The sequence below is a fragment of the Camelus bactrianus genome, chromosome 11, assembly GCF_048773025.1.
Source record: "Camelus bactrianus isolate YW-2024 breed Bactrian camel chromosome 11, ASM4877302v1, whole genome shotgun sequence".
In the NCBI taxonomy this organism is placed as follows: domain Eukaryota; kingdom Metazoa; phylum Chordata; class Mammalia; order Artiodactyla; family Camelidae; genus Camelus; species Camelus bactrianus.
This window is the reverse complement of record NC_133549.1, coordinates 50,839,347-50,850,062: the sequence shown is the minus strand read 5'-3', so window position 1 is coordinate 50,850,062 and position 10,716 is coordinate 50,839,347. Positions and strand designations below refer to the sequence as shown.

The following is a 10,716-nucleotide window of genomic DNA, read 5'->3' as shown; positions in this document are numbered from 1 at the left end:
GACAGAACCCACCATCATTTTCCCCCTAGCCAGCTCCAGTTCCAACCCTTAACTATTGTGCAACTACCAGTGTGAAAATGATCAGTCCGCACAACACAGTAGAGTGAATAAATTAGGCATTTTGCCATTTCTGAGTAAAATCTCTCTTAGTTTTCAGATGTCACCTTCTTTATGAAGACTTTCATTCAGCCCACCATTCCCTTTTCTGTACTATCTGCGCATTATTATAGCATCTATTTCATCCCATTGCTGTGCTTCATTCATGTTTCTTTTCTTCTAGACTAGGGGTCAATAAACTTTTTGGGGAAAGAGCCAGAGAGTAAATATTTTAGGCTTTGTGGGCCATATGGCCTCTGTTACAGCTACTCAGCTTTGCGGTTTTAGTGTGAAATCAGCCATAGACAAAACAGCAACGATGAGTGTGGCTGTGTTCCAATAAAACTTTATTTACCAAAACAGGCAGCAGGCTGGATTTGACCCATGAGCCGTGGTTTGCTGCCCACAGTCCTAGGCTGTAGATTCTTAAAGAGTTACTTTGACTTGCCGGAAGCTGTTAGAGGCCTGAGGATCCAAAGTCAAATAAGACGCAGGCCCTGGCCTCACGGAGACTGCCTGGAAACCTAGCACAGCTGCCGTGATGGAGGTGTGGACTAGTCTCCTGGGGCCACCATAACACAGTACCTTAAACTGAGCGGCATATTGTCCCGCAGTTTTGGAGGCTAGAAGTCCAGAACTGAGGTGTTGGCAGGGGTTGGTTCCTTTTGAGAGCTGTAAGGAAGAATTTGTTCCGTGCCTCTCTCCTGGCTTCTGGTGGTTTACTCGCAATCTTTGGCATCTTTGTTGGCTTGTACGTGCGTCAAGTCAGTCACCCACCTTCAAGGGGAAATCCCTCCCTGTCTCTTAGCATTGTCTTCCTTCTGTGCAGCTCTGTCTCTATGTTTAAATGTCCTCTTTTTATAAGTCATATTGGATTAGGGCCCATCCTCATGATCTCATTTTAACTTGATTACCTCTGTGAAGACCCTATTTCCAAACAAGGTCAGATATGCTGAAGCATTGGAAATTAAAACTTCCACATACTAACTTTGAGGGACAAGGTGTATGTGTTTACGGTGTGTGCCTTAGGTGAGGAAGAGTCATCCCGTGGGGTGGTGGGAGAGAAGGAAAAAGAAGGCGCACAAAAACCCTACAACATTTGGCCTGGAAGGATGACTGGTATCTTGCTAGACTGAAGAAAAGGGAAAGAGAAATCCAGGCTAAGCAAATGCACAGGGGAAGGATCATAAAGAATGTATATTGACTAATAATTATCCTGGTGCAGCCACAGAGTGGTGAGATTGGTGGAAGGGGCTCACGACAATGCTAGAAAGATAAGCTGCGGCCAAACTCCGTGTGTGCAGGCTGAAAGAGTTGCTTGCACAATGTTTGTTGAGTGAATGAACTAGTGAAGTTAAAAGAGAATGGTGGTGACTAATAGGCAGCCATGAACTCTGTCTCTTTCAACGTCAGGCGCTCACTCATAGTCCCAAATACTTGTTAGCGTCTGGGCTGTTACCTTACAGCTCCTTCTTTCACCAACACTTGCTTGGGCTCACGGCTCCCTTGTAATTTTTGTGCTTCTGTGTCTACTAGAAGAATTCAAGGACAGTATAGCTGGAGGTCTAATTCATAAGCAGATGTTCTTTGATGTACATGTGCCACATGTTTATCTTTCACTAGTAAAAACATTTGTTGAGTGTTTACTTGGCACCAAACACTTTTCTAAGCATGTTATATATTAACTCATTTAATTTGCACATGCCTCCACAAAAGGCTCTTATTTCCGTTTAATACATGAGGGAATTGAGGCTCCGAGGGATGAACTGGCCCAATGTAATCCAGCTGGTAAATAACTGACTTTTAACCGGTGGGCAATACCCCCTACCCCGCTGCCTGCCTCTTTCTTTGTGGCCCATCTTGGACCAATCAATCTGCTTCTGTTTGCCTCCACACCAATTAATGTCTGACATTCTGATTCTTTTTTTTTTTTTTTGGTCAGGGGGAGGTTTAATTTTCTTTTTTAACAGACGTACTGGGGATTGAACCCAGGACCGCGTGTACGCTAAGCATGTGCTCTGCCACTGAGCTATACCCTTCCCGTCTGACATTCTGATTCTTGTCCATCTCTCACTTCCTCTTCTCCTCCTGTCTTATACTTTTCCTCACACCTTGGCCTCTTTTTCACTCTTTCTACATTGGCTCATTGGCTTCCCTACTTTTGGTGTCAGCAATAGATCATTAATTTAAAGTACTCTTTATTTTTCTCAATGGTAACCAAATTCCAGCTGCACATAAAAACGTAGCCCCTGCAGATTTTACAGCTAACCCACTCCCTGTTGAGGAGGAGCTGGGGGATGTAAAACGGGTTGCATGTTCAAATGTAAAAATATGAAATGTTTTAGCCATGTAAGTTCCATTAACGAGGATTATCGCAGTGCTGAGAATAACAAACTTTGAGAACAGTGTACAAAACGCTCCCGTATCTTGTGCTGGTGGCATAATTTTCTGGATTACTGCTATTCTGACATCACCCGTGCCTGACTTCGCCAGTACATACTGTTCAGTATTGAAGCTTGAGAATATTTTCCTAAATTTGCCATTTCTGATTTTATCGCAGGGATAACTTTAGAGAGAGCTCGCGGCTGATCATCTCGCTGGAATAAAGGCCATGAACTCTGTTCTGAGGCAAGCTTTGGAATCTTAGAGGAGTAAGTCTTGGGAGGAATTCTGGGATGGTGGTGGGCGGGAGGAGGGGTGGACAATGGGGCCATTTTCAAAAGCATCACCCTAGATGAAGTTAGATTTTTTTTTTTTCCCCTCTAGAGCGTCCTTGAGATGCCCTCATGCTCTTTTCTGGTAACTTTCTTGGATAGAAAATAAACAGAGGACTTTTGGCTCCTGACCCCACTGTACCTACAGAAAGCAGCTTTTTAGGACTTGCAAGCGGCTTATGTGTGTATGAGTGTGCGTGTTTGGCAGGAATTTTCTGGAGCGGCATGAAGCACTACTTGAATTCCCATGGATGCTGCTTGTTCCTCAGAATGGAAAATGTTCTATTTTTGGCCACAAGAATATTTCCGAGGGGAAAAAAAAATTAAACAAAGCATGGTAACAAGTTCATGTGTGTCATTTTCCGAGTTTGAAGTCGTTTTAAGAGTTGAATGTGTTTTGAGGGAGAAGAGCAGCTCCCTGGATTTCTGGGTCTCAGAGGGATAAGAGGAACTATTCAGTTTGGATTCCTGGGTTCAGACATGAGGGCTCTGGGCGGCAGAGAGGCTATATGGGTAGGCGGGTCCCCGCAGAGGCTGTGAAGGCTGCAGCTCGGCCTTTGATGGCAGGCAGATGGACTGGTATAGAGAAAACTGCCTCTTGCATCTGAAAAAGGAAAACGCTGAAAAAGACGGGTGTTCTCCACCCACCATAAACCTATCTTGGATTGTAAGGTAATACTCACCTCAAAGCTAGGCAGCCCCCTTGGCACCCCTGCCTTAGAGTTAGAGTTGGCCACAAGCCTTTCAGGGGAAGGACTTCCAGAGGCAGGTTTCCAGCAGAGTCTGATCTCAAGGCACATCATGGTGAACGAAATCTGTTTGGGCCCTTCCCCCACCAGATCCCTTTCCAGGAAACAGCATTTTTTTTTCGCTGCTGTGTAATATGCTTGATATGAAAATTGAGAAAGCAGACGAGCACCCATCAACCAGCACTTCCTAAGGAGCACTGCCTGCTGGAGGCTGTCTTCACAGGAACCCAACCAGCCGGGCCCAGGGGCCAACGGGAGGGTCTTGAAGGAGAAGGGGCTGTTTAGCAGAAGTGGCTGGCGTGCCTGGGAAAAGTGAGCACAGAACCTGTAAGACCCTGAGTTACCCTGGCAATGGAGCTGGGCCCTTTGGCTCTGATTGAGAAACCCAGGCCCGTTTAGAGGGAGCCATGTCATCAGATACCCTGAAGCAAACTGGGGTGGAGTCCTGGGAGGCAGCCCGGGGTTTTCTCTCCCCTTCGTGCTGTTGAAATCTTGAATTCCAGTTGGTGGTTTCTTTCATCCACTTCAAGCCTAGCCCTCGGGTGCAGACGCAGCCGTGCTTCTGGGTAACATTTAATTCTTGGTAGGAAGGACTCTTCTCATGAAGAGGTTTGACATCTTTGGAGTTACGAAAGGAAGGGCTGATGAGGAGACCTGTTATGACTCGGTCCCTGTTCTTGAAAACAGCTCTGCGTCGATGTGTTATGAGTTTGGGAATTTTTCTTCTTGGGCTCCAGTCTTTTGAAACACGTGCTCAAGATTGAGGAACTTGCATTGTACTGGTTTAGAAATGTATACAGATGGGGCCGAGCAGGCATCTTTTCTTGGAGCCAGCTGGATTTCTCGTGTCTTTATGCTCGTTTATTCAACATATAGGTACCATGCATCTAGTCCCTGCCAGGCACGAGGACAAACAAAAGAGACACAGTGTCTGCCAATGTAAGGTGTATGGTCTGGTGCAGGCGGCAGACAGTACATAAATACAGTCACATCCTGGGATGTGCTATGAAGAAAAAGAACAGGGTGCTGAGAGAGGGAATAATGATAGATATACTTTAGAAAGAAAGAGTGGGCCGGGATGACTTTTCTGGGAGGGTGAAATTTAAATTAACATTGAAAGAAGCCAGTAATGTGAAGAAAGGAGGGTGGGCATGAGATGTCCAGGCAGAAGAAATAGCAAGTGCAAAGGCCCTGGGGTGAGAAAGCTGAGCATGTCTGAGGAAGCTAATTATGCCTAGGAAGAAGAGGAGCAAAGTCTGTGAGGATGAGAAGGCTGAGATGAGTTTGGAGGGTGAGCCAGTGGGCTGGATCACATAGCACCATTTGGCCAATAAAAGGAGCATAAAATTTGTCTGGAGTATCGGAAAGGCACTCAGGAGCTTGAAGCAGGGGTGTGACATGATCTCTCTTTCAGTTTTGAAAGAACACCAGCTGCTACGTGGGGAATGGATGAGGATGGAGGCAACAGTGGAAAAAGGGAGGTTCCAGAGGCTCTAGGAAGTACCTAGCAGAGCGAGGTTCTTCCACTCCCAGCCCCAAACTCTCTACTGCTCTCAGCAGATAGTCCTGTTGACCTTTTGACTTTACCCTGTCACTCTGGTTTACACCCTGTGCTAAAAAATGATTTTGAAAAAGATAAAATTTTGACTCTTAGGAAGCATAAAAGGGACATAAGTCAACGATTTTATTTAACTCATTAATTAGTGAGGGGGTCAGTAAGATGTTATGGCTTGCTTAAAAACGAGCTAAGAAGCAAGGCTGTTTACAAGGCAGTTTAATAAAGCAATGTTAGGATAAGATGACTGGGTTAGATATAAATTGGTTAATGCTCAACCAGCCATAAATCTTAGAGGTTATCTGTTCCACGGGACAGAAATTATTTGCATCTCTACCAGACAAAAATCTATAAGATAACGGGTAACTTCGCGAAGTCAGGGACCTTTAGTCAATAGCAAATAATGAGATGAACCAAGTACATTCTCCTAGAAAAGAAGCCTTGAGTGGCTGTGGGAAGATGTGTTTTTTTTTTTTTTTCCATATTTCTAAGTTTTGTTTATTTTTATGACACTTTCTTAGAGCAGCACCCTAGGTACAATGCCCTTTGTTAAGATGTTTATAGACAGCCTAGGGAGAGAGAGCAAAATGAGTAAGGAGTGGATCAATTAAAATGCAACTCCACCTCTCCCAGGATGAGCTGGAATTCAGTCATTTATCAGACGTATGTGGAGCCTGACCACAGATACGCAAGACCTTGTGGGAAGCTGTGGGAACACAGAGCTTCATACAAAACAGTTCCTGCCCTGTGAACCTCACAGTCTAGACAGGGCAACAGACACTTTAACTGGTACATTCCAATCCATCGCAGTTAGGACCAAGTAGTGATGCGGAGTTTGTGTAGGCGCCAGAAGGGAGCAGTACCCTCACTCTGGGAGCATCAAGGGCCCTTCCCAGAGAAAGTGCATTTCAACTGAGTCCTGAAGGATGGGAAAGGGTTGCCAGGTTGAGAAGGGCTGGGGCAGGGAGAGCCATTCAGGCAGGATGTCAACTACCCACTTGAGAAGTAGCGTGGATGCCCATAAGGAGATTGGCCTTTTGGGTTATGGCGGATTTAAAATTTTCTCCTCAATTCTCACTGCTAGTCACAAAATTCTGAGATTCTGTTGGGTTGGGAGGGAAGCGGGGTGGAAGAGGGAAGGAGAAGTGGAGTCTCTTGGGCAAGCTTGCAGAATTTTCTTTAAATATTAGGTCAAATTCTCTATAAAAACCCTATTTAAAACTTTTAAAAAGACTTTGAAGTCCCAGAGAAGCAGGAAGTTAATTAGAGTGGCTTTGATATCTTTGGGTATGTTTTAACAGCTGCTTAAGACAGTTTAAACAATAAGAACTTATGTGGTTTGGGATGTGTCTCTGATAGCTCTGGCCAGAGTGAAATATCACTGCATCTGAGAGTAACAGCAGTTGGCTTTAATTTTAGAAAGAGTTCAGGCCAAAAAGTTCTCTAAAACCCAAGAGAGGAACTTCTAAAGAGGAAGATTGCTCCTAGAGAGTGTGTTTGGTGGGTGAAAGATGAATTGAGTAGGGAACAAGTGATCTTAACTGGGTTCTGGGAGGAGCACAGGGCTTGCCCATTTCTGAATAATTCTCTTAAGGTGGATTTAACCAAGGGTATTTGTTGGCACCTGCCATTTGTAAAGGGGTCTCAGTGGGGTGGATTAGCATCTCTAAGGACCACTTGAACAACACAAAGGGAGTCCAACTAATTTAAATTTTCTGGGGATTGTCATTGTGCTTCAATTAACACTTAATTTGTTTCCCTGGTCAACGCCTTCAGCCTTCTTAATTATTTCCTCAGACCCTGCCCCTGACTGGCTCTCCTCCAAGCTGAGGAAGAGCACGCTGAGGAATCTTACGATAATAAGGAGCTGCCTGTGGGTCAGATTTCAAGAGATTCTGGGGAGGGCCTCCTCTGGAGGCCCCATGTGGGCAGCCTGCAAGGCTCCTGCTGCTGCTGGTGGTGATGATGATGACAGTGGTGCTGGTGGGAGTGGTGGTGATGATGACGGTGATGTTAGCTAACGCTGGGAGAGTACCAGTTATATGATAGGCACCCTGCTGGGCATTTTACACCCATTCAGTAGGTATTTTACTCTCATTTTGCAGATGAGGAAACTGAGTCTCAGAGACTGCAGTGACTTGCCCATTCTTCCATCTACCCATCAAGTAAGTCTTTGGCTTCTATAAAGCCCGCTACATCCTAGCAGTTTGTACCATAGTGTGTTGCCGCCTCTTTCCCCATATGCAAAAATGGACTAGAAACCTAGAAGTGGGTTGTAGACAACTACTTTTGGTAATGGGCCAGCAGCTGGTTGACAGATGACTTTATCAGCCCAGTCAAGAGACAGATTTATCTTCCAAAAATATTACCTTGGTTAGGTTGCTCCAGTCTTCCAAGGACTTTCCATTTTCCACAGAATAAATATCAAAATTTTCTGCCTGGGCGATACAGGCCAGGCCACTCTGCAGGTCACTCTTGGCGGGGAAGGGCTTGAGTCCTTGCTTGCTAGTGCAGTTGGGGACTGTTTGTGAAGGATGTTGTTTGTTTCTTTAAAAAAGTGCCACCACTACGTCTTTTCTAAAGAAATGCTTGGATTCATTAATAAAACAAAGTGGAGTGAAAAGAAAACCGCATGAGACCACACTTAGCCAGCACGTACATGCAGACTGCAGGGACTGGGAAGAGATGGCGGGCAAGAGTCCCTGCGTATAGAGATAACCTGACGGGTTTGAAAATGTTCATTTTTGGTGTAATATCTGCATGAAGTACTTCAAAACAGTTAGCTCTGTGAGTGGGGTGTGTTTGTAAGTGGGGGAATGTGATAAAATGTTAATGCACAGACAGTGGTGAACCTTTCTTGATAAATTGTTGTCCTCAAACTAGTAAAATTTTTTTTACAATATGTACATATCTTTACATATATATGTGTGTGTGTATAATTTTTTAACCTCTGTATACAAATATACAAGTGAGTGAATGGTCTGCCCAAACCCACTGGGGGAAAAGGTACAAAAGGTGCATAAGGAAAGTTCTGACAGAAAACACGAAGGGAGCGATCTCCTCTCTTAAACAACAGCTACTGTCTGTTCAGGGGAGAGGGCTCTGACCCAGTGTTCTCGGGCCCTGTGTGTGCACGGACGGATGGACAGGTGGGAGGTGCAAAAGGCAAGGAGAAGAGGGGGCGAGACAGCTTCTCTCCTGTCCTGCACTCACGGGCATCTTGCCTCGTTCTCGGGGAGCCCCTTGTGCTCACTGCCTGTGAGGTGTTCTTTGGGGTCACTGTTTGCTTTGATTTTATAGTTTGTGGTAGGTTCCGACTTCTTTGTCTGATCTATTGGGATAGGTTTTTTCCCCCACATCTTGACTGCATGGATTTGGGAGGAGAATTTTGTCTAAGGTCCACATATTGTCTCTGAAAAACAGAAATTGTTCTGCTCTTCTTTGGATTTAGGTTTGGCTGTATCTGTTTTTTTCAGTTGGTCCTTGAAGTGCCACCAATAGCCTATGGATGGGTGATACTGACCCATAGACTCGCTCCATCAAAAGCAGACTGAAGTCTGTGCACTGCAGTGAGCACTGTGACGTTCACTGCTGATCCCAGATCTGTCACCTGAGAGCTCACGCCAGCAATGACATGTTAGCAGTCAGCTGCTAGGATGACGTGGGTCGGGGTTTGGCCCTGCTGCTTCCAGAAGCTAAAAAGAACAGGCTCTTGAGCATGAAAAACAACGCTCCACCTTTCCCACTTCAACCACCTCGTTTCAGAATTCTAGTGCTTCAAATTTCCAACATATACTAACCTTCAGTTTCAGGGATGAGAAATTAGAACTCCCCAAATCCTAAGTTATTCTTAAACTACGTAAGCATTCTTCATATTATCATGAATATCTAAGAAAATGTATTTAGTAAATAAATAAATGTATTTAGTAAATAAATAAATGTATTTAATAGATGTATTAAATAAGAAACATCATGTTTAGTAGTATTTGCAAGGAACTACAGCCTGTAGCAAATATTCAAATGCTTGAAAAGTGCTGGCAAAAATTATTGGGTAGTATTTGAATAATGTAACATTGGATCTGCCAGCAAGTTTAACAGCACAACAGAATATCATGTTGAAACTGCCCATTAAAGTACTTGTTTTACTTCCAAAACTTTATTTTTTGGTATACTCACTTTTAATAAAGTATATATGCATATAGATTCATTAATATTACTTTTCCCCTCAAAACAACTCACTGTTGACAGCAAATAGGACACTTATAACATGGCAACAGCTACAAAGAAAGATTGACTGATTGGACTGGGGCAGCTTCCCTCCAGCGTGAAACTGGCCCAGTTCCCTGAAACATTGGTCTTAACCCTTGGCTACACGCGTCAGCCGTCCTGACCTTGCTTTCTGCTTGATGTCTGTGGATCCTTTTAAACCAGTAATGTCACTTAGTCGATTGCCAGGCTTTAGTTTTCTTGGTGTAATTATATTTTTCCAATTTTCTCAATTTCTTGACCAACTTTTGTTGGGGTTTTGGATTCAGAAAAAACCATAATAATTTCTAGAGATATCCTGGGAAGGAATTCCCTCGTGGACACAGTGAAGTATTCGAATGTTAGTTTCTCTGTTCTACCCACTTTCTTATTATATGTCTAGTCTTGGAAAGGATCAGTCTTTCTGGGAGTAATCCAGGACACCACCACTCTTCAGAGGGGGACTGAGGCTACAAATAACAAATATTGGTGAGGATGTGGAGAAAAGGGAACCCTTGTACGCTATTGGTGGGAATGTAAATTGGTACAGCCACTGTGGAAAACAGTGTGGAGGTTTCTCCAAAAACTAAAAATAGAACTACCATATGACCCAGCAATTCTACTCCTGGGTATATACCTGAAAAAACCAAAACCACTAATTTGAAAAGATACATGCACCCCAATGTTCATCACAGCATTATTTGCAATTGCCATCAATAGATGAATGGAAAAGAAGACATGGTATATGTATACAATGGAATACTACTCAGCCATAAAAAGGAATGAAATTTTGCCATTTACAGCAACATGGATGAACTTAGAGGGCATTATGCTAAGTGAAATAAGTCAGACAGAGAAAAGCAAATACTGTATGACAGCACTTATATGTGGAATCTAAAAATTACAACAAACTAGTGAATATAACATAAAAGAAGCAGACTCACAGATAAAGAGAACAAACAAGTGGTTATTAGTGGTGGGGGTGCATGGGGTGGGGAAGTGGGAGGTACAAACTATTGGGTATAAGATAGGTTTAAGAGTGTGTTGTACAATATGGAGAGTATAGCCAATACTTTGTAATAACTGTAAATGGAAATAACCTTTAAAACTTGTAAAAAATAAGAAAAATTTTTAATTAAAAAAAACTTAAAAAATCGGGACTGAAGAACTGTCAACTCGAAAAGTCTCCAGTAGCCGATCTTGGATATCCACCCTACCTAATGTTATTCAGTGGTGTTTGTGGGGGTCTTCCTCCAGCAAAAGGCTACTTTAAAAATGTAAAAGTTGAACCACAGCAAGCAGGGGAACTTCATAACTGGAATGGGTTAGTGTATAGCACCCATCTGGGAGCCCTGTG

General features: G+C 43.7%; 1 long non-coding RNA gene across 1 annotated transcript in view; it reads left to right on the top strand.

Annotated features, from left to right (window-relative positions):
* The first annotated feature begins 2,538 nt into the window (after positions 1-2,538).
* LOC123613136 (uncharacterized) overlaps positions 2,539-10,716 on the top strand; it is a 157,911-nt gene continuing 149,733 nt past the window's right edge. Inside the window, exons 1-2 of the long non-coding RNA XR_012510223.1 lie at positions 2,539-2,747; positions 7,220-7,279. This is a non-coding gene — a long non-coding RNA (uncharacterized LOC123613136). The remainder of the gene's footprint in view (positions 2,748-7,219; positions 7,280-10,716) is intronic.